General features: G+C 36.9%; 1 pseudogene; it reads right to left on the bottom strand.

The window, feature by feature from the left end:
• Nucleotides 1-1,126: 1,126 nt before the first annotated feature.
• Nucleotides 1,127-25,450, bottom strand: part of LOC112133448 (large ribosomal subunit protein uL6-like) — a 34,597-nt pseudogene continuing 10,273 nt past the window's right edge.

Below are 25,450 nucleotides of genomic sequence, written 5' to 3'. Positions count from 1 at the left end.
TAATGCTAGCCACGTGTGACTTCCGAGCACTCAAACGGCAGCTACCCAAATGGAGATGTGCCCCAAGTATAAAATGTACAACGGACATCAAATGCTTACTGCTCCCCAAAATACAATGTCATTAATATTTTGTATTGATTAAATGTGTAAAAGATTTTCATCTGTGATGGTTAAATAAAATATATTATTTAAGTTAATTTTACCTGTTTATATTTACTTTTTAAAATGTGGCAACTAGAAATTTTAAAATTATAGATATGGCTTGCCCATTTCCACAACGCTGAGACGAACAATTTGTGAAATTTTTTTTGTTTCTTTAACATATATATGTTAAACATTATATACATCACCATACCTTATAAGATATCTTTGACATGCTGCCTGGAGGTGGCATAACTCTATTCTTGCCACCAATCAAGTGGATGAACCTATTAAAATGCTTTCAACAGCAATGAAATCAAACAGCATTAAGCTATAGGGAAAAGTATTTGTTCAGGTCACAGTAAAATAAGACTGGCGTACTTAATTTGGGACTCTGACTCTATTTCTTTTTAATTCTCTTAGTTAGATCCAATGCTCAGGCAAAGTGGCACATCAGCAACTGAAAAAAAAAATCCAGAGAAAAAAGAGATAATATATTCCTTGAGTCTCTATTTTAAAAGCAAGGAAACTTTTCCAGAAACCATTAATAAACTTTAATTCCACCTCATTGTTTCAAACTGAGTCAGATCCTCAAACTTGGGCCAGTCCTTGTGAACTGAAAATTGACATGTTCTTATTACCTTAGACAGAGTTGCTTGTATCAAACACTAATAAAATAAATGGAATTCACAAAGTTCACTTGAACTAATCATGACACATCCCTAGAAAAGTGAAGTTGATCTTCCAAAATGCAAGGCTATCACCTGATGGGAAGTAAATAGAGTGGAGGAGGATAGACTCAAGACCACAACAGTAGGTGAGAACCCTCTCCCGTTATATAGGATTATTATTTGGGGAAAAGTATACTTGATAATGGTAATTATTTTCCAAATCAACAGGTCTTTTATTGCATCATTTAAATATCACAGTTAGTTCTCTGGAACCATCTGGCATCTTGTTTATGTAACCAGACAACTGTTACATCTTACTCAGCTTGCTGAACTGTCCCTTTTTCAGAGACATAGATACCATCCAAAATTTTTCTGATACTCTTGTTTTTACCTGTTGTGGCTTGCTAAATCAAAGCAGTTGAATTTGAAACAAGTTCAATGTCATTTCCTTCCAGGATTAAGTCATCTTTCTGGGCTTGAGATACTGAACAAGAAACACCTGTCCTCATCTGAACCCTGTGGAAATTTTATATATATATATATATATATATTTTTTTTTTTTTTTTGAGATGGAGTTTTACTCTTGTTGCCCAGGCTGGAGTGTAATGGCGTGATCTCAGCTCACTGCAACCTCAGCCTCCTGGGTTCAAGTGATTCTCCTGCCTCAGCCATTCAAGTAGCTGGGATTACAGACGCCCGTCAGCATGCCTGGCTAATTTTTTTGTAGTTTTAGTAGAGATGGGGTTTCACCATGTTGGCCAGGCTGGTCTCAAATTCCTGACCTCAGGAGATCCTCCTGCCTTGGCCTCCCAAAGTGCTGGTATTACAGGCATGAGCCGCCTCACCTGGCCTTATCCAAGAAATGTCTGATTTCAAAAAGAGACCTATTCTCAGGGATAATGACATTGATGGGGAAGTGAGCATACACAGACCTCATATTGTAATGGAAGTCCAGTGTAACATCTTTGATCATGTTCTGTACATTACCACGAATAGCGCAAACGGTAACCACTTTCTTTCTATTTCGCCCCTTTTGTCAACCTTGAGCCTCTTCTTTTCCTTTCCAAAGAGACTAAGTTCTACACTGATGTGACTGAAGTCTCTCTGCAGGTTTCCTCTGAGGCCCTTCACAAAAACTATGCATCCCTTCAGAGTGATGTTGACATTTTCTGAAATATCAACAGTCTGCCAAAAATGGTCTTCATTCTCACAGTAGATGCAGCAAACACTGGTAAAAATTTTTATATAACACACACACACATATATATATATATATATATTTAAATTAGAACCCAGAATCCTATCACTTCATAATATGATATTGCTGACTCTCTCCAGACAGCTCTTCAGGCATGCACATATGCGTAAATTGTGTAAACTATATATACTTAACTGTAACCTTTTTTCCTATGCAATCTGCTGTACAAATCTTTTCATTTAGATTTATATGACCATTTTTGCCAACTAAAATACCCCATTGTAAGCAAATGCTTTAGTTTAGAACTTTCCAGTAAGCATGCCATGAATGGACTTCAGGTACATCTCAAGCTGTTAATCCACTCAGTCCTCAGTATAGCCAGGTGAAGCCAGGGGCTTCCCAGCATATAGCTTTATTAGAGCAAGATTCTGATGGCCCTGCTCAATGATAAAATTTGTAAAGCATAGCCACTAATTTCCACCAGTTTTTGATGTTTCTGTTATTTCAAACTTTTCATTATTAGAAACAAACTACTATAAATATTATTAATCATATATTTTTTCCCAGTTGTCGGTTCTGGCAATAAAATTTTAGACACTTGTATTTTCAGCAGGTTTTTTAAGGCTGCAAGAAATAGACGTGCATAGCACTCTTTAAGTATTAGAACCTTATTGTTGAGACATATGAAGATGTAGAAAGATAGTGGTTACCTTCCCATCAGCTGTTTATCAAGACACTCATCAAGTTCATTTGATATCACTTGGAATAACAGTTAAAAAATAAGGTGATCTGCTCACTAGACTTGCTAATATTTAGACATCCTAAAGTGGAGTAATGTCAAACCAGTACAGAGGAGGTTGGCTTCCCTAATATTCAGCTAACCTATGGATGGTTTGAGCCAGAACTTGTTCCGTGGGTACCAGAGGTGTTTCCATTCAAATTTCTCAGGGGTGTGTGTGCGTGTGTGTGTACTTCCAAGCACATAAAAGAGAGGCAGAGAAGTGGGCAGGCAGTAGGCAGACAAAAAACACAGGCAGACAAACAACATTTTCTGATGAAATTGGCTGAGCTTAAAATATTTTTAAAAGGTTAGAAACCTAAAACAACACTTTTCCAAAAATTCATATTATTAGTTCCATTTTACAAAGAAGGTGGAGGAGGCTCAAAGACTAACAAAAGCAGAAAGTCTTCAGAGTGATCTTTGACTCAAAATTTTACACTCTCTAGTTGAAGCCAGCTTTATTATCCAGAAAGGAACTGGTAGTGATGCAGGACAAGCAAGACCCAAAATTGAGGCTTAGCCTGGGAGGGTTTTTGGCTCTGCCCAGGGGTTCTCGGCTTTGCCCAGTGAAGAATTCAAGGGTGAACTTTTATTGAAGCAGCAGTGTATAGCAGCTAGCAGAGGTACTGCTCCTTGTAGAGCAGGACTACCCCATAGGCAATGTGCCCTGAGTGGCAGCTCAAAGGCAAGTCTGCATGCATATTTATACCTACTTTAAATTATATGCAGAAATTCCTAGGAAAAGAGTGGCAACTTCAAGTTGTTTGGCCATTATTATGGATAAAGGTAGCAACTTCCAGATGTTGCCATGGCAATGGTAAATTAACGTGGCACACTGGTGGGGTTTGTCTCATGGAAAGCTGTTTCCCCCGCTGGACCTGTTTTAGCTCATTCTCTATTTGGCCTGGTGTCTGAGCCCTGCCTACACAGTCAAGTAGCATGGGCTGCCCAGTTGCCATTTTCTAAATTTGTGGAAAAAGTTCGTGTTGATTTGGGTGAAATTTGACCTTGATAGAAAAGAACAATTTGGCAAGTTCGTATTCAGTGAACTGCATGATGAAGGTGCCAGATCCACATTAGCATAGCACAATCACAAATGACTGTACAGTAGTCCTCCATGAAAAATGGCTACATTAATGATTGCTTACTGATCAGTCTGAGTTCTAGGATAAGATTTGCTAAGAACATCCCTGAGAGGCCTTGAGTTGTTCAGCACTAGTACTCTACAGTATGGATTTTATGTGGTGTTCATCATCGTCTTATATATTCAGACTATATAAAGGTTGCCAATAAGCAAACACAAAATCAGATGGGTAAATACATCTTGATATTAAATTCTGTAGAAATTGATAAATAAGCTCTAAAGTTACAATGATTTATCAGAATGATTAAAGCTATAATTTTTATACCATTGATTTGAACCACACAGACACTGCTGCTGAAAGGAGCCAATCATGTATACCTTACCTGAAAAACAAAATTTTAAAACTTTGTAATCATGTTAAATATATTCATGTAAAAAATGGATCTGACATGGGCAAAATATGCAGAATACACATATGCACCAATAGTCACTTTATTACGAACACTTGGTTGGCTCCTTGTTTTCTGAATAAACAAAGTGGGCAAGGAGACTCTAACTTTCTCCATAATTACACTTTCGAGATCACTTTATTCACCAAATATTGCTTCAGATGCTATTATGTGCCAGGCAGACAAAAGGATGCAACACTAAGCAAGATGGATATCCCACCTTCAAAAAGCCTGAAGTCTAGAGAGAGACAAACAATTACAATTGTTTATCTGACAATTACTAGACAGTGTAATGGGAACTCTGCTTGGAGAAGAGCAAGGCATGGTTGCTCCTAACCTACATTTTGGAGGAGCGACTTCTTATCTGATCTGACAAAAAAGTTAGGTAAAAAATGGTAAGAATAAGAGAATATCCTGTGAAAAGGCCGGAAGTTCAGAGAAAAATATTCATTCAGGGAACTGCAAATATTCAGGCATGTCTAGAACATAAAGTCTAAGTGGGGAATGGTGTAAAAACCTCAAGAGGTTGAAGAAATAAGCTACAAGCACATCACAAACTCCAAAGCAATTAAATAATTTGGACATTATTCTGAGGGCAATTGAGAGCAAGCTTGCCAGATAAAATGTAGAAGGCCCAGCTAAATGTGAATTTCAAATAAACAACAAATAACTTTTTTAGTATAAATATGTCTTAATTATTACTAAAAACATACTATTAAAAAATAATTGTTTATTTGAAATCCAAATAACTGGGTATTCTGTGTTTGTATTTTCTTAATCTGACGACCTTCACAGGAAGCCACTAAAGGAGTTTAAGCAGAAGAGTTAAATGATATAATTTGAGCTTTAGAGAGATACCACTGGTTGTGATATAGAAAACAAATTCATTCATTTGTTCACCTATGATATCATTTTTTGAGCAGCCACCTTTTATTCCAGGCAAAGATTTAAGTAAGACACAAATCTGTAATTACAAAAAAAACTTAGGGCAGTGTCTTTTGAGTGGCATCCTTCCTATTTTTGCCATATTTTCCCTTCCCGTATTGATAATTATGCTGTAGTATGTAGACTGGTTAACTGTATAGCACATTGACTATGGAGCCAGATAATCCGGATTCAGTCTCTGATTTCCTCTACTCATGAATTGTGCAAGATACTTAACCTCTTATGTCTCAGTCTCTTTATCTGGGAAGAAAGAATATAATGTTTTCTGCAAATTGTAGGGATCAAATGAGTTAATGTATGTAAAGCCCTTAGAACAGTGTCTAACACGGAATAAACTTTATGAAAGCATCCATTCTTACTCTAAGTATTAACTTATGTTTACTTCAAGTAAATTTTTTTTAACCTAGACTTACCTAGAAGCAAAACGTTGTATCATGATTACAAGTGGAAAATTAATTATTTCATTTGCCATGAATAGAAGTTCATAGCATAAATTCAACTTAAAAAATACAATAATAACAACAAACAATCATACTGGATTTATTATTTTACAAAATAACAATGAAACATTTTTTAAATCTCACTGTTACATTTTACAGAAGAGGAAATTGAGGCTCAGAAGAGGAGAGATCTTCCTCGGTCATAGTGACTTTAGCACGCAGCAGGGGAATGTATCTGTGGTCATTAATTCCTAATTCAGGGCTTTCTCCAATGTATCTACGGCTGTTCTATCATAAAGTTTTAGCATACATACCTGCAGAGCTGCATAGCTTTGGACCTTTAATTTTTCTAAAAGCCTTGTAGTCAAGTATTACTGCCTGCACTGCCATTTCTGAACCTTTCTTTATTGTTGCCTGTCATTCTTTTCACTGAGCTTTCTAAAGTTCCATCTCACTCAGCCCTTAAGAGAGGAGTAAAATTCTCATCTCACTGGAGCGGGAGCAGAGCTCTCTAGCTGCTGTTCCTGTGGTCAGGTGAGATGGATCTTCCCATTGAAGAAAATTCAGAAGAAGCTTGTAGATACACACATACACACACACATGCACACACACATTTTTCTGCACCTATCAATACCTCTCTTTTAACATTAGATCCCTCCTCTTTACTCTTCCATTGGCTCCTTTCTTTTTCACTCCCTCTTCTGTTCTATTTTAGTTTTTCCTGGTTCTGAGCTCCTGGAGAGGCACGCAAAGTAGGAAGTAAAATACGTCAGCAGCCTTAATGCAAAGAGACAAATGTTGCAATTGCCAAAATCAAAATATTCATTCATGTACCACCTAAAATTACTCTGGTTGACATACGTCAGAAAACTCTGCTGAAAAGAATCCTGTCCCCAGAATTCTAGGCAAACAAGGAGTGAAAAGCTGAAACCCCAGTCGTCTGACACCAAGAAAGCAGCACCTCTCCAAGTAGACATGCTGATGACCAAGGACAAACTTTTTATTTTTCTATGGCAGGCCTTTTCACATGTAGTGATGATTTATAAGCTTTCAAAATAAACGATGCCCTAATAATGCAAGTACACACAACTAGCACCATTCAGTGTCCTGTATTTATGTGCTAGATTTTACAAGTCAAGGCGGTCCTCATAAGGATTTTGATAAAGAAATGTAATTCATACCTGGATGGCTGCAGCAAGCATTTAAAATACAAAATCCATTTAGTACCGATTAGCTTTAGAACATTAGTTATGTAATCTGCCACAATGGCAGATATTAGACAGAACGTTTTTCTCTTCCCTTTGAAACAGTTTATCAATAACCCTTGCTCCTGACAAGCCCTTAGGAGGAAAGCATTTATCAGAGTGTATTATAAAACTCAAAAAATAAAAGCTGAAACTAGTGTTTATAAGGAGAATACAGGCTGATTGCAAAGACTTGAGAAAAGAATGTTTAGTCCCCAAGGCACTTTAGGCAAGAGGAGAAGTCAAGCTTGCAGAGATGCATTGGTAGTGCTCTGGAGTAGAGGGAAGAAATCTGTTAGGGGATTCTTAAAATGTAATGTGCAGACATGAGAGAGTTGTACAATACAGTAAGTAATATTAGCTTTCAACAAGCAATGTGAAATGTATAGATAATATGGTGCTTTTTGAATTTGCAAATGTCACAGAATTCATAATACCCGGTGGAGTTGAACAAGCAATAAAAGCCTTGTATGAGGAATGATAATACTTATAACTTGCACAATGTTGTGCTATTCTTCTTGAAGATGGGAACTGAAGAGTATCTTGTAGTTAGAGCAGCAATCTAGAAGTTCTCGACTCCAGTTTTTTTTTTGAGAAGTCACTTAATTTCTTCCAGGTCTCTATTCTACTTTTGGAAAAATGGCTTCCAGGTGTATCCTCCAGAGGCCTAAAAGTAAAGGTTCTCAATGCTTGCAGCAAATTAGAATTACATGGGAAATTATAAAAAAGAATTAGTAAACAGCACCCAAAATTAACTAAGACTTATGGATACTAGGACCCAAACATTTTTTGTTGTTGTTGAATTTAAACATCTCAAATGATTCTAATGTCCAATCAGAGTTAAGAGCCATTGGCTGAGAAGAGTAGTTCTCAAAATATGCTGAATATCGGGAAGTTTTAAAAATCCAAATGCTCATGTCACACAATATCAATTAAATCAGAATTTCTGGGGATAGACCCCAATGCCAGTAATTTATAAAGCTTCCCAAATGATTCCCAAGTGTAGCCAACTTAGTGGGCCATTGGTCTATATTATTGTATCTGAAACTTTAATGTGTATATGGATGGTTTGGGGGATCTTATTAAAATGTAGATTCTTATTCAGTACATGGGACCTGATAACTCTTAATTTCACAGCAAACTCTTAGTTGATGCAGCTGTTGCTGCTCCATGCACTGCATTTGATGTAACAAAGAAGTCTCGAGGAATTAAATGCAAACTCCTGACATAAGCATTCAAAGCCCTCCATATTCATCAGGAACTTTATGTACAGTGCTTTGGGCTAAGACCCAAAAGTCCTTAAATGGCACATTCTCCTCCTCACAAGATCCACAAATGTTTTATTTCAGTACTATTTCCCAACCCTCCTCTTAGAAAATACAAAAAAAAAAAATGGGAAAATGGAAAATGAATGCTGCAACAGCTATTTGAAAAGAGCATTTGGTGTCATGTCATGCTGGATCCTTTTTACCTTCAGTAGGGATGGATGGCACCAGGTTCAAGAGGCCAAAGAGGAGATCTGGAGCCAGTGAATGAAACAGAGGTTTATTTGTGGGTACTTACTTACCAGGGTAGTCCAGTGGCAGTGGGCTCGACAGGAGAACTGCAACAGCTTGTGGAAAAGGGGCCAGTGTGAAACGGTAGGATAGTTAAGAGGCTAAAGTCTTAGTACAGGTAGGATAAGATAGTGAGTTAAATTAGTATGATGGTCCTGGAAGTGAAGAGAAGGATATCAAGTGATATATAGGAGATAAATGTCAAAGTACTTGATTAAAAGTTGGACCTGGATAAGAGGTGGATAAGGAATAAGGTAATGTTATGTGTAATTTCCATATTTCTGGATTCCATAACCTAAAGGATGGTGGTACCATTCACTGAAGCAGGAGAGATTACATTAGAAGAGGACTAAATTTTGTAGAGTTTTTTGAAGGGAGAATTATTGTTTGTGTATGTGACTTTGCTTTAGTTTTGCTTTTTTGTCTGTTTGTTTGTTTGTTTTGAGGAGATAAGGGATGAGAAGATGGGCTCTCGTGACTTTACTTTGTGATATTTTTAATTAGAGGTGCCCTTGCTGAGACATGCAAGTACAGAAGCCAAGTAAGAAGTTAACTAACTTCTTACTTGCAACTTGAGTTACAAGTAGCTCAGTAGAAAAAGGTCTAAATTGGAGATCAAAATGCATTTAATCTTTTTTTTTTCAGTTGGTCATTGAGTCCACAAGATTGAATGAGATCATTTAGAGAAAGTGGGAAGAAGACCTCAGATTGAACATGGAGAAACAACATTTAGTGGAGAGAAAAAAAAGAATAAATTGTCAAAGGAGATATAGAACAAAAAGGAAAACCAAGTATTTTTTGCACAATGGAAGGCAAGAGGAGAGAGTATTTTAATAAAGAGGGAGTGATCAATTTGTATTCCTATTGAGAAACCAAGTAAGATCAACACTGAGAAGTGTACATCAAGTGATTTATGTGAATATGTTTTATACACAAAAAGAAAACAAATAATTATTTTAAACTCAAATTAACAAATCACATAACATAAAATTTTTAAAAAGCAACAAATAGTCTTTCTAAATCCTAGATTGCAATCTACTTTTTGTCACCCGCATAGTACCTACAAGGTTCCCCACAGAGTAACTATTCAATAAATATGCACTGCCTCGAATTAAAAAAAAAAAAGCATGCTGTTTATATAGCACTTTTACTTACCGCCCTCCCATAGCACCATAACAACCTCAATGTGGCAACACTTATTTTTTTTTTTTTTTTTTTTGAGAGGGAGCCTCGCACTATCGCCCAGGCCGGAGTGCAGTGGCCTGATCTCGGCTCATCACAAACGCTGCCTCCTGGGTTCACGCCATTCTCCTGCCTCAGCCTCCCGAGTAGCTGGGACTACAGGCACCCGCCACCACGCCTGGCTAATTTTTTGTATTTTTAGTAGAGACAGGGTTTCACCGTGTTAGCCAGGATGGTCTCGATCTCCTGACCTCGTGATCTGCCCGCCTCGGCCTCCCAAAGTGCTGGGATTACAGGAGTGAGCCACTGCGCCCTGCCGGCAACCCTCATTTCTTAAGTTATTACTGTCAGGTGTATCTGGCATACAGGGTATGCTTAAGTTACGTTATTGCTCTCAGATGCATCTGCCATACAAGATCATTCTCAGGATATGCTTAGGTTAAGTTATTGCTGTCAGGTGCATCTACCATATATCTAGTCATACCTCCTGCCTGGATTCATACACTTCCTGGAGATAAATAGCAAAATATCATGTGTTAATACAATGGAGAAGCTGTGTATAACCCAGTCTTAAGACTTGAGGCCCAAGAGCTGCAGACTGCAGGAGTCACTCTATGACTACCCCATTATAAATGGCCTGAGTGTCAGATGGGGGTTAGAAGCTGTCCCAAATTATATGTTGCAGTAATAACAGAATTGGGTGTCAGAAAAATCCTTAAAATGTATAACCATGGCAGGAAGTGTCCGAAAACACCCAAACCGTCAAGATTTTTAATAGATGTTTGTTATATCTGCCTCCATCCTTTTAACTTTTAGAGTAATCACCTTTGCGTAGGTTTTTTTAAGATAACCCAAGTCTAACACATTAATTTCCTATCTGGCCTTTTCATCTTGTGTCTCTTTTCTCATCCATTTCATTTCCCAAGTTGCTATGCAAATAATTTCTATAAAACACAGCTTTAATTATTATGCCACATTTTAAAATTTTTTCAATAGTCCCTATTGCCAATAAGGTAAAAGTAGTTGGATGACTCCAGTGGAGGAAACTCTGATGAACCCAAAAGCATGTTCCAAGAGAGTCAGCTATTGAGCTTCTATTGTGCAGAGGACTGAATGTTGAATTGAAACTATATCAGCCTCTGAGAGTCCTAGAATCTATGACAACTCAGTTGTAAAAAGCATGATGAGTGCCCAGATTCTGGTTTCTAATATTATTATTCAGTAAAAGGAAGCAGAACTCCTTGAAGAAATGGCTGATTATTAGGGCTGGCCAGGAAAAAATACAAGATGAGTCTGGAGCATCTAGTAATTTCTTTTTCTTTTTCTTTTTTTTTTTTTTTTGAGATGGAGTCTCGCTCTGTTGCCCAGGCTGGAGTGCAGTGGCGCGATCTCAGCTCACTGCAAGCTCTGCCTCCCGGGTTCATGCCGTTCTCCTGCCTCAGCCTCCCAAGTAGCTGGGACTACAGGTGCCCGCCACCACGCCCGGCTAATTTTTTGTATTTTTAGTAGAGATGGGGTTTCACCATGTTAGCCAGGATGGTCTCAATTTCTAAAAGTAAGGAAGTACTCAAAAATCAAAAGGTTAGGGGATTGTCAAGGGATGCAAGTTCTGACCTGAAAAAGCTCCCAATGGCCAAAGGTAGAACAATTGAGCAAGAAAATAAATAACAAATGTAGTAGTGAATTATAACACAAAGTATAAAATAAATGTACATGAGTCTATGCTTATATAAATAAATTAATAGATAGATAATAGATAGAGGTGGGAAGAGACAAATCTCCTTACAGAAGAATTCCACATAATTTATGTATTTCCACCAGAAAGTGAAGTTTAGTTCTCCACTCTCCTCTTTGAGTGTAGGTTGGACAGAGTGACTTGCTTCCAAAGAATAGCATATGGAAGAGGGAAAAAGCAACTTTGTAGTGCAGAATCTGGTAAACATTACCCTCATCATCTAATCAAGGTTAACGTCACCAAACATAGGTCGTGTTCACATGTTCATGGCGTGTACTCTGAAATGATATAATGAGGACACTTTCGTGGTCTTCTCAGAAATCCATAACCCTAGTCTAATCATGAGAAACATATTAGATGAACACAAGTTGAGAGAAATTGTACAAAATATCTGACCAGTACTCCTTAAATGGTGAAAGTTCTGAATAATGAGGAAAGACTGAAAAATTTTCATAGACCAGAGGAGATTAAGAAGGCATGACAACCAAATGTACATGGTATCTTGGTTGTGAACCTAGAACAACAACAACAACAACAAAAACAGAAACAACTATAAATATTAGTGGGAAAGCTTTGAAATCTGAATAATGTGTAAAATTTCATTAATAGCAATGTAACAGTGTTGGTTATTAATTATAACAAATGTATAGTTAATGTAAGATATTAATATGGGAAAGAGCAAGTTGAGGGGTAAATGAGAACTCCCTGTACTGTCTTTGCAACTTTTCTATAAGTCTAAACCTACTTTGAAATAAAAATTTTATTTTAAAAAATACCAGCCATCTAAGACTCTTCTCTCATCCCATTAATTACCTACTTTCCTACCCTGGGTATGACTCTAAGGCAGCTAAAAAATATGGAAGCAAATGGAACAAAACATAGAACAAGATTTCCAGCTACACAGAGCCTGGTGCATAGAAACCACTCAAATTTCTATTGAAGAAAGAAATAAAATTGAAGACCATACAAAGGATTGTGAAAAAAGGTGTAAAAATGAAATGAACACCTAACCTTAAACTGATGTCTTTTGTGTCCTGACAGAGAAGATAAGATACATTAAAAAATAATAATAATAAAAATAAAAAGCTACAACACAAAGAGAAAGTGAGTTGTGCCATCAGTTCTCTGTGAAAGTTTGGAAACATTTATTCAAACTGGATGTTGACATTCATTATTTTAATACAGCTTCACAAGAGTATCTGGACAGCTATGAATACTTCCATTTCATAGCTGAGGAGACTCAGACACAGGAAGGCTAAGTGCTTTGCTTGAGGTGTCCTTGTGTCCTTGAACAAGGATTTCAACAAACTACAGTGAAAGTGAATTTGTTCTAGGCCCGTATCTCACTTATGTAACATAAATGACATAAAATCTCCCATTTCTAACACTTAAGAATTTATTAATTAACAAGTGTAGAAGCCACCAGATTGTGTTGATCTAAATGACAATGAGCAGGATATATGAGGTATACCAGTCAGCAGAGAATGTTAAACCAATCCAGCTTCTGAAGTTTAGGAATTCATAAACAATGTGCATACATGTGAACATGATTCCCCAACACGGCAATCTAAATACTCATGACCAACTGTTGAGCCAAAATTCTAATCCTTCTTTAGACCACAACTCAAATTCAAGCATTAATTATGTATCTTCTTTTCCATATAGCATCTCTCTGACAGACTGCCCTGTACTCTCATAGGTATGATTTGCCTTCTTTGGGGAGAAGAAGAAGGGCTGTGAATGGATGAAAGAAAAGCCTCCTTTTCTATGGTAAATGCTAATTCTCTAGCCCTGCTGGTCTGCAAACTAGCACCTCATCTCCACATTATACATGTGCATCTCCAGAATGGACAAACCTGGTCAAGGACTTGAATAAATTATGTCAAGAAAAGGGGTTCATATGCAATTATGGTCACCAACCTTGAAAACTCTTCAGGTTAACTGGAAGTCTAGTTTAACACGTTTAAAACAAAACAAAACAAAATAAATAAAACTATTTTGGGAATAGGTGCACTTCCGCTATAAAAGGGTCCTGGGCTTTAAATTTAACAATTGTCTGTTTTTTCTTAAGTCTTTTTCTTCTCTCTGAGTTAAACTGTTGTGCTTTTGTTATAATAATGTCTAGATTCCCATATTATCATCATCACCATCATCACATTCAATAATTGCAAACTTTTATCAAGTTTTTGCTAAATGCTGTGCAAGATGCTATACTAAGCAGTGAATTTTCTCCCTCAGTCTTAAAAAAAAAATGGTCCTATAGGACAGGTACTATTGTATTAACTTCGCTTTACAGATGGCTAAATCGAGACTGCTACTAGGGAATGGCAGGACTCTGATATAAAGCCTGATTCAGAGCCCATGCTCTAACCACTTGCATAATGTGCTTTCAAAGTTTAGGAGAAAAATTGCATGTTCAGTTCCCCAACTTGGCTAGGTTAGATTAGATTTCCTCTTAGGGCCTTTCTAACTTTGATAATAAAATATAAGCTCCATGAGGACATAGTTTCGTCCTTTTAAAATTTCTTTTCAGTGCTGTGTCCACAGTGCTGGAAAAATATTTGGCACAGAATAGGCATGCAATACCATTTTATTGAATGAATGCTTGATAACATTCTGTGTATGCAGTAGAATATGTTGGAAAAGACTGAAGCTTGGAGTCAGGAAAACTTAAGGAGTGAATTGGTTGTGTGTAAAATAGATAACATCCCTGTACCAGGAAAATGAGCATAGCAATTCCTTTCTTATAGGCAGCTCTTCAAGACAAATGAGAAAATGTAAGCAAAACATCACAGAGCTGGAACATTGTATGAGTTCTTACTATTGTTGCGTGTCATCAGAAGTTTTCTTGCATTACCTGTTTCTCTCCTTTCTCACTGGGTTTCTTTTTTTTTTTTTTTTTTTTTTTTATTTTATTTTATTTTTTTTTATTTTTTATTTTTTTTTCTTTTATTATTATTATTATTATTATTATTATACTTTAGGTTTTATGGTACATGTGCGCAATGTGCAGGTAAGTTACATATGTATACATGTGCCATGCTGGTGCGCTGCACCCACCAACTCGTCATCTAGCATTAGGTATATCTCCCAATGCTATCCCTCCCCCCTCCCCCCACCCCACAACAGTCCCCAGAGTGTGATGTTCCCCTTCCTGTGTCCATGTGTTCTCATTGTTCAATTCCCACCTATGAGTGAGAATATGCGGTGTTTGGTTTTTTGTTCTTGCGATAGTTTACTGACAAAAATCTCACTGGGTTTCTTATTAGAAACCATGTATGTATATTTGAATTTATTCCTTGATCATGCCTGGCTTACTCAATTATTGGTCAAACCTCATCTATGAATATTTTAGAGACACTTTTGGATTCTAGTTTCATAAACAAAAATACCATCACCAGAATCACCAATGGAATCTGTCTGAATGCAGATGATAAGTCAGTGCAATGACTTTGAAGAGGGGAGAGAAAAGATGGGTCAACTTTCATTTTAGGTAACAGGGACACGTGCATTCATGGGAAACAGAAGTCATTGGATTGGAGGAAAGAGATATTGCAACAAAATAGGCTATTATGGGGGACAACATCTACCTACTGTGAAGTACCTGAGAGAATAGGCTCCTTATTTTTATTCCTCAAAAATGAAGCAGCATGTGCCAGTTGGAGTTCTCAGTAGAAATGTGACTGTATGTATGTGTATCTGTTCCAATTCAAGTTTTTGACAAATGAAGAAAAACAGTTTCAGTACAGATCACAAAACGAGCATCCTCAGAGGAGGGAAAAGAAAGCTGAGGTTTTCCCAAGCATCTTATTTATTGCCAAGCACATCCAAAACTGTTTGCTTTCTCCTGCTTCATGAATTTTCTGTGTTCTTCTCGGCACCGGCCCAGTAGATCTGGAAACCAATTTCCCCTTGGTCAGGAGCTGGCACTTCAGTTGATCAGTGTAATCCAGGCTGCCCATGACCAGTCTACTCTCAACAGATGTTGCAAAAGATTGTCCAGATTTGCCATTCTTTTCCTGGCAGCTTTCCTGTTTTTTTGTTTTGTTTTGTGTTTTTTTTTTTCTTCTGAAGTCTGATGTTTCCTTGCATTACACAGTGTCGGTCTAAGGAGCAGATATGTTAACAGAGCTCTTTTTCTAAGCTGATTCCCCAATACCATTTGCTGATTAAATTCCTGATCACTGTACAGGCTTTGCACAAAAAGGAGGAACTAGGACATATTCAAAATTAACTATCATCTAAGAATTGGAAATTATGCATTTACTTTCCATAAAAAATTATTGTGAAAGCATTTTATTTTACAGCCAAAGCTGGTCTGCGATGATATGCAAAAGAGAACACAAAACATTTTTTTTTTTGAGATGGAGTTTCACTTTTGTTGCCCAGGCTGGAGTGCGACTGCATGATCTTCGTTCACTGCAACTTCCACCTCCCGAGTTCAAGAGATTCTCCTGCCTCAGCCTCCTGAGTAGCTGGGATTACAGGCATGTGCCACCATTTCTGGCTAATTTTGTATTTTTAGTAGAGACAAGGTTTCTCCATGTTAGTCAGGCTGGTCTCGAACTCCTGATCTCAGGTGATCCGCCTGCCTCGGCCTCCCAAAGTCCTGGGATTACAGGCGTGAGTCACCGTGTCCAGCCAACATAATTTTTATATGGCTGAAAATACTAAAATTGTTCTAAACTACCTTTAAAGGTAATTTTGGAAGCCTACAAAACATACTGGATATGCTATGTATTATTAAAAAAACACATGGCAGATGACACCACTTTGTCTAAACACTAATTATTTGTCCTATTTCTATATCACCTTTCTTTTCCATTAGCTTAAATAACAGGTTTCTTTTCCAATTGCTTAAATAACAGGTTTAGAAATGACAATATATACTTTCTCTGGAAAACATAGAATGGAGAACATTTTCTACAGATGTTCTGTTTCCACCTGTAAGCATTTTCATAGATACAAGCCAATTTTTGGAAAACATTGAGAAACAATGTCTTTACCATTTCACAGACTAGTCAATAATTTCAGTTTCAATGAACAAGAGGTTCATTTGTGTTACCTTAAGGGAGAAGGCTTTATTATAAGGATAGCCAGGGACTGGAGCAGAAGAGTGAGGGGGTCCAGATCTGAGCCAACTTGAGGGATTGCCTGCTCTCCTGTGTACCCCTCAGGTGCTCCACAGCCTCTGTGATTGCTCTGCTTCTCTCTGCATGATTCCTCCATTTTCTCCTTTTACTGGCTTCCTCCTCTCATCCCTAACCTGGAGCCAAATTACATATGGATTAATCTTACGCATATTCATCTGTAAATGCTTCTCACACACAGAGAGAAGTGAGCATAAGATGGGTATCTTGAAACTGCTGTTCTCTCAATCAGTTTCAGTTTCCAGGTGCCTCACATACTGTGATTATCTCACTACATTGAGTGTAATTCTAATATTTAAAGATACACATTTTCAATAAAACATGGCAAGCCAACTAACTACTTCCTCTGGTACTCTGCTGAGAAAAAAATAATCTTTCCCAAAGCTATTGAAAAATCACACTATATTTGGATTTTTCAGGACACAGTATGCTGGTCCCCAAAGTGGCACCTCTGTAACTCTGTAATGGATTATTAAGGGCAAATTTGACTTCCTGTAATACCAACTGCCTTTGGGGACCATCCTTCAAATACACAGCTCCACTGTGCATTTTTTAGGTCTTCTTAAACCTTTTGGCTCTGGCACACCCATAGCATCTTTTTGCTTCCATATTACATCTCATCTTCACAGTTTCTCAATTCTAAATTCTGAAGGAGAATCTGATTGGCTTGCCTCCATTTTTATTCCATAAAATAGATAATAGTTTACTGACTAGAATATAGATTGCTTGGCCATAGATCAACTGTTTATTCCAGTTTAGTTTTCTGGGGATGTAGAAGAGAGGAGTGGTTATGACCACCTAAAATCAGGAATTGTAGACTACGGCATTTTCTTTCTTTTTTCTTTTTTTTAGTGAATTGGACTTTATCTAGTTTCTTATTGCTGCTGTAAAAATTATCACAAATTGATTGGCTTAAAGCAGCAAAAATTTACTACTATACAATGTTGGAGAACAGAAGTCCAAAATTAACGTCTGTAGGCTAAAGTCATTAAGACTTCAGGGCTAGTCTCTTCTGGAGTCTCCAGGGGACAATCCATCTCTTTTCTTTCCTAGCTTCTAGAGGCCACTTTGATTTCTTAGGTCATCTCATCTTTCTCCATCTTCAAAGTCAGTAGCTTTGCATCTTCAAATCTCTCCCTGCTTTCGTAACAACAATGGCTTTTCTACCTCCCTTTTACCTCTGACCATTCTACCTCCCTTTTATAAAAGCCCTTGTGATTACATTGCGCCATTCAAAAATCCAAAATACTTTCCCTATCTCGAGTTCCTTATTCTTATATGCAAAGTTGCTTTTGTCATTTGAAGTTACATATTCACATGTTCTCAGAATTAGGAGGTAGATATCTTTATGGAGTTATTATTCTGCCTACCAAACTGACCAATAACATATGTGCTTAAGTTATGGCAGTGGTATTAATCCATACACCAAGGCTCCTAAGAAGACCAACTTTCCCTTTTTACTCAAGACTGTACCAGTTTTATCACCAAAGTCCAGTGTGTTTCTATACCTCCTGTTCTAGTCAAATTGGGATGGTTAGACTAAGGCATTTTCTATAAAAGCCTGTATGGAAGGCACATGTGATATCAACCACAATATTTCAGTTTTTAAAAGTTTTTAGTATACCACCAATATACTTAGGATCACCTTGAAAGGTAGGTAAGTATTTATTTTTTAGAAAGGTAAGCAGCTCAAATTGTCATGTTCAACGGTTTCATGCCTTTGGCTTCTAAGTGGAAAAAGAAGCTCAAGAAAAGAGTAAAGTGGACTTCATGTTTAAGTGCAAATTTATTCGTAAAATAACTACTTTCAAACAGATATGAATTAGATGTTTTGGGAAATTGGGACTATGAAGATATGACTTCTAGCTGGGAAGAATTTACATGGGAAATAATGATTGTGCTAGATTTTGAAAATAAGTAGAAATCATTCTGAAGAAGTTACAGGAAAAGGAGATTCCAGGCTAAGGCAGTACTGAGAATAGTTAATACTGAAGCAGTGAGTGGGCAAAAGAGGGCTAAGTGAAAGGAGTTTGGGTTAAAGGATATAAAATTTTGAAAGCCAGAAAAGACAAGGTGTGTATGCCTTATTAAACAAGTCGTGGGAAATCAAGAGCAGAGAACTGGTGAGATCAGAGCATGCTCCATGGTGATAAATCTGGAAGGAATGAGAAAGACAAGCTTGCAAGTGCAGAAACCAGAGGTGGACAAACAAGTTAAGGCCCTGTTACAATTTTACTTCTGGATTAGTCCGTTCTCATGCTGCTATAATGACATACCTGAGACTGGGTATTTTATAAATAAAAGAGGTTTAATCGGCTCACAGTTCTACAGGCTATACAGACTTCTGCTTCTAGGGAGGCCTCATGAAACATACAATCATGGTGGAAGGCAAGGGGTAGCAGGCACGTTTTCATGTGGCGGAGGAAGATAGAGAGTGAACGGGGAAGTGTTACACACTTTCAAATAACCAGATCTCATGAGAACTGTATCACGAGATGGCCTAGGTGGATGATGCTAAATCATTAGAAACTATCCCCACGATCCAATCACCTCCCACCAGGGCCCACCTCCAACACTGGGAATTACAATTCAACGTGAGATTTGGGTGGGGACATAGAGCCAAACCATATCACTTTCTAAGCAATCTATCCAAAAGAAACACAAGCACAACTATACAAAAATATTTATCACAAAATGGTAAAATCTCTTAAATGTCTATTAACAGGGGAATTTTTAGCTATATAATTATTCATCTGTGCAATAGAATGCCATATGGCTATTTGAAACAATGAGGTATTTTTATATAAGAACAGATATATCTAATATCTTCCTAAGTAAAAAGAAGAAAGTTGCAAACAAAGTTTATAGTGTCATCAGAGTTTTATTAAAAAACAATAAAGGATACTATTGTGTAGAATGAGGATAGAGTTTGAAGCTCTGGAGTTAAACAGGCAAGGTCAGAATTCTGGTTTAGCTACTTATTAGATAGTATAACAAGGGTGATAAGAGTACTGTATACACTTTACAGAGATTTCACAAAAAAAGCTTTTTGAAGTTCTTAACAAATTGCTGGCTTATATTAATTGTTACATAAATATTAGTTAATATTTTGATATGATAGAGATGTTGTTATTTGCATGTTATATTGACAGATAATGGTACATATATTTTATGGGCATAGGAAAATCAGAAAATAAACATTGCTAATAATTACAAGAGTTAAGCAGGGAGATTGATGGAAAGGAAATGTTCCATTTTTACTTTGTGCATTTTTGTTTGATTTGAATTTGTTTTCAACAAAAAGCATCCATTACCCTTTAATTAAAAAGGAGTTGAATACTGTTTTGGAGAAAATAGGTTATATGATCTGAACTTGAACTTTACTGGAAGAGAAAAGTGATAGATAAGAGAAATATCTGTAAAGTTGACTCCAGAGAAAGCACTTGTCCACTGACTGAACACAAGGACAAAGAAGAGGAAAAAATTAAAGTTGGCATGGATAGTTGGAGTCCTGATGACTAATAAAACAGCAAAAAAGGAGGAAGAGTTTGGAAGCAAAGGTACATCAGTTTTGTACTTTAGCGATTGATGATAATGCACTGATTACATAGCAATTTCATTCTCTTTGACTGAATTTGACACAATTTTCACTCCTTAACTGATGAGAAATCTGGAGTAGAAGAAGGAATAGTTACTAAGGTTAGTTTTTCATACTGTGAATCTTTTGTTTTCCTGTAAATATTTTAAAGAGCCTAAAATCTGATCTTGACTACATACAAATTATTTTTTAATTTCAAAGCTTTTAAGTTGTCATATAAGTCATCTTGATTCATATCCTTGGTTCTATTAACTGAAGATGATTTTTCAAGCCCCAAATATTGAGAGTGGTTTCTGCGTTCATCAAGTCGACATGTCATCAAATGTCTAGATGTTTATAAGAAGATCCTGTCAATTAGCCAGATGTTTCTAACCATTCAGTTATTTGGCATTGTGTGTACAGCTGGTTCCAGAAACATCTAATTGATTGATAGAGCTTTTCTACTTTACATCCACATGCTGAGGATCAGATAAAGACATCTACCTTCACTTTAACATCTTTACTAGTTCAATACATATAATCAAACAAGTAAGAGCTAGTTTCCAATTAAACAATATAAGGCTCATTGTAAGTAATCACAAATGCTACCTGAAGCCTGTTAACTAAAATCAGACCTAGTGAATAGATTCTTCTAGACATAGACAAATAAGGAATCTAATTATCATGTGTTTTTTTTTAATATTGCTGTCATTATAGTTTTACCTCCTGCAAGTCCACATTCAGAATCTGAATCTCTTACTTATGAAGTCATCACTTGACATTGCAAGTGGTAGTAACAATTTCGGCAACCATTTTAGGCTCCAGAATCTGGAGCCCAAATGTGTTCATGCAATATCAGAGCTCCACAGATAATCTAATAATGCCATGAGGCTTTGCATAGGCAAGCTGATTTGTTGAGAAAGATATTAATGTTCAAGAATTATTAGATCATACATAAATTATTTCGAAATGTTTCCAGCATATACTTTGTACATAGCTATAATGTAATGTGCTGTAGGTATGGCACTATAGTTGGTGCACTGGAGAAAACTACAAGTTGAGCTATGAGGCTGTATCCCTTCCACTGCTGTGGATTATAACACAGTTGACCTACAGAGCGGTAATTCTATATACTGAAGCCAATTACATATTTGAGCTGTGAAACCTAGACCTTACAATGAAGTAGACTAGCATACAGTTGACACATAGAGTGGCAATCCTTACACTAGAGTAGATTACAATTCAGTTGACCTATTGAGCTAGTTCTTACAGTGTAGTACATTACAATGAAGGTAAAAGAATTAGACATTATATGAGAAAATGTAAGCAAGGCTTGTAAATGTATAGTATGATTCATGTATAAGAACTGAACAACCTGTAATTCCAGCACTTTGGGAGGCCAAAGTGGGCAGATCACGAGGTCAAGAGATCGAGATCATCCTGGCCAACATGGTGAAACCCTGTCTCTACTAAAAAATACAAAAATTAGCTGGATATGGTGGCACGTACCTGTAGTCCCAGCTACTCAGGAGGCTGAGGCAGGAGAATCACTTGAACCTGGGAGGCGGAGGTTGCAGTGAGCAGAGATTGCGCCATTGCACTCCAGCCTGGCGACAGAGTGAAATTCCGTCCAAAAAAAAAGAAAGAACTAAAGAACTGAACAAATATCAAGTAAGTTGGAATTCTATCAACTCAGATTGGAAAAGTGGAAAGGTGGGAGGAGAGATTAAGACTGAATGAGTGGCAAGGGAAGGACAAAAACCAAACACTGCATGTTCTCACTCATAAGTGGGAATTGATTAGTGAGAACACTTAGACACAGGAAGGGGAACATCACACACCGGGGCCTGTTGTGGGGTGGGGGTAGGGGGTAGGGATAGCATTAGGAGATACACCTAATGTAAATGACGAGTTAATGGGTGCAGCACACCAACATGGCACATGTACACATATGTAACAAACCTGCATGTTGTGCACATGTACCCTAGAACTTAAAGTATAATAAAAAAATATAAAAAATTAAAAAATAGAAATAAATAAAGGAAGAAAAGGCTTTTAGAAGATGAACTACTAACTAAATCTCAAGGGAGGTTTTCACTTCTGTCTTCTGGCTGTGGTATATACGGAACACTAGGAATGGAATTACTGTACAGAAGAAGAAATTCTAGGTGCCCTGCTCATGGTTCACCCACACACTGCACACTTATTGATAAATCAAAAAACACAGAGTATGCACAGTAGCCCCTGTTCTCTATGTACTTTCACTCCACTGTTATTCTTGGGTCCCTAGATTTCAGTTTCTCAGTGTTTAAAGTTTAAAACTAATTTTCGCCAATATAACATTGGTCTCTCTTTAGATGTCTATTGCTATAACTGTCTTAGATAGTTCAGCCTGAATAGGACAACCACAAGAACCATTGCATTAATACGTTCAAATAATGGAGGGTCACCCCTGCCTCAGTGTTCTGACCTGTGGGAGGGCTAGTGTTAGCATTAAATTTAAATTCCTGTGGGCACTACCTGCAGTTACAATAAAGTCAGACTCTAGAAAGCAGGAGCATCTGAATAAACCTAAGTTTAATTCATCCCTGGAGATCTGGGCTGCCTGGTCTAGTCATACCAGCAAAATTGGGAGCAGCTAAAAGAGCACTGAGCCAACACCCTCCCCATACTGGGCACAGTAGGGAAGACAGATTATTAGAAGCATGAATATACCCCGGAAGAGCAGAAAGCAGTCATCTTGCATGGAGTGACTATGACAACGCATTAAGCAGATCTTCTATCCAAATATTCACTCCTTTGTGTGAGGCACAGACACACTTCAGAGATTAGAATATCTTCCAGTGTCTACAGCTACAGGTTAGTGAGCATGTTTCATCCTCTACGAACTGCTAAAGTGGAAAATAAAGAATTATTTTTTCAATGTGAATACTCCCCTTCTGAACTTGTGGGACAACTTTCTCTAAAGCTACGTTAGACAGTAGAATATCTTATCCCTGAATGTTTGCTTAATTAAGTTTGACACAACCTCAAAAATCCCAAGGGTAAAGATAAACACAATGAATGGAGTAATCCTGCAGGGGGTATATTCAGCTACTGACAAGAGAATAGAGGTGTGAAAATAAAAATCACTAAGAGAGTTGAGTTTTCAGCATGTGCTAGGCACTGTAAAAAATGCTTTACATAAAGCACATCATTCAGCCCTTAAAATAATGCTGCAGTGTAAGTCCTATTTTCAACTCCCCTATTACAAATGAAAAGAAAAGAAAAAAACGTGTTCAGAGAGTATAACTAATTTACCTAAGGTCACACAGAATGTTGGTTTTGTACCATGTCAATTTAGCTATCTTGGAACTATATTTCTCAGAATTCCTTTCCATGTATGGCTCCTGGTTAAGGTGGTTCATAAGGCATACTCCTATTATTTTGAAGACAAAGTGAAACAGCTGCTATTTCACTTTGGAGGTCCCTATTGTTTGGAAGAAATGCAAAGCATTTATTCTAGCTTTTTCCAATTTTAGTCCAGGTCTTCCTCCTGACTGGGAACCAGCAGTAACTCCAGGCCTACAATTAGATTCTTCACTAAAATCTCACTGAAGCAATCCTGCAAAGAGTCAGTAACCATTTATAGACTTCCACCTTCTTCACAGTTCCACTCCAATAGCTGGATATGCTTAGCTTCTTGCAGTCTCCAACTCATCTACCTGCCCCACACTGGTTCATCTATGCACATGACTTTTCTCTGATCTATGTTGGACCTTTTCTTCTGCATATTCACCTACAATTAGATAAAGTATACTTCCTATTCCCTAGTATTCACAGTGGTTCTGTGTTCCTAATTAGCCATACCTGATATAGAGAGAGAGTTAGCAAGTGATGGAGCCAGGATTCTAATACAGAGACATAGGGCTGGGCTCCAGAATCATCCACTATTAGGTATCATGCAGCAATCTAAGGCAGCATTAGGAATTATTTTTTAGAATTGTCCTGTATTTTACTGATAAAATAAGAAAAATATTTGTAGCAGGTTTCTCCCATGCGTATCTAATTATATACCAAGATAGAATACATTACTTGCAAACCCAAACTTACAAGCTGTTGTTAGCTTCAATTAATATCCTATGCCTTGCCTGATAATTCTAACATTCAAATTTTAAAGATAAAAAAATGCAAATTCTTTAGCTTGACATATTCCTAAAAGAGGATATTCAGACACAAGGTGAATACATGAACTCTACAATAAAAAACACAGTGAGGGATTATCAGGGCAAACAATATCATGTTGTCTTGGTTTTCAAAATCCCCTTCTTTAATTGTCTGATGCAGTCCATGTTGGTTAAACATTCTGTTTAGATTAGCTACACCAGTGAAAATCATGAAAACTATTAAAGTAGATTATGTGCTAATAATTATGCAAATATTACCTCAACCAAATAATGAACTTCTTGTAAAGATTTAGAATAGAACTATTATAAAATGCAGAGAAAATGAAGATCATTTAACTTCAAGGTAGTATAGCAATATTTTCTACCACTTAAATATTCGACCTGGAATTTTATGGTACAAAATAGAAGAGGCTGTTAGTCAAATATTAACAATGAAATGAAAAACACAGAATATGCATTGTGGCAATCCATAATATATATATATAATAATGAAAGGCTTTGACACTTGAAATGTGTTACAGGACATAGATAACTGAACTATGAGATTCTTGAGTGCAGGTACCCATTCTTATGTCTGTATCCACAGATATATGGTAAATATTTTATAAATGTTTGATAAACAAATGAATGGGATTTTAAATAAAGAGTTTGTAATATCTAGAAGACAGGGAGACAATTAAGGTGCAAAACTACACTTCATTATATAAATTAGGTAGAGCCTTAGGGATATTTGAGTCATAGGAAGTAAGAATATGATCATGAGTGAAAAAGGATTTAAACTAGTTTAAAAGGCCTGGATTCAAATCCCAGCACCACAACTTACTATATGTAAGATTTCAGACAAATTAAAATGTCTTTACTTCATCATTTGTAAAATGAGAAAATAGTACCTATGTTGATTATCTGCTGCTATGTAACAATTGCAAAACGTAGTTGCTTTAAATGATAGTAATTTTTTTATTTCTAACAGTTTTTATGGGTCATGGGAACAGCTTGACTATGTGGTTTGGTCCAGGGAGTGCTCATAAAATTGTAGTGAGATGCAAGCTGAGGCTACAGTTGTTTAAAGCTGGATTGGGGCTGGAGAACTGCTTCCAAGATGAGTCATTCACATGCCCCAGAAGTTGGTGC

The sequence above is a fragment of the Pongo abelii genome, chromosome 4, assembly GCF_028885655.2.
Source record: "Pongo abelii isolate AG06213 chromosome 4, NHGRI_mPonAbe1-v2.0_pri, whole genome shotgun sequence".
NCBI classification, from domain to species: Eukaryota; Metazoa; Chordata; class Mammalia; order Primates; family Hominidae; genus Pongo; species Pongo abelii.
Note: the sequence above shows the minus strand (reverse complement) of the source record. Positions and strands in the feature narration are given on the sequence as shown.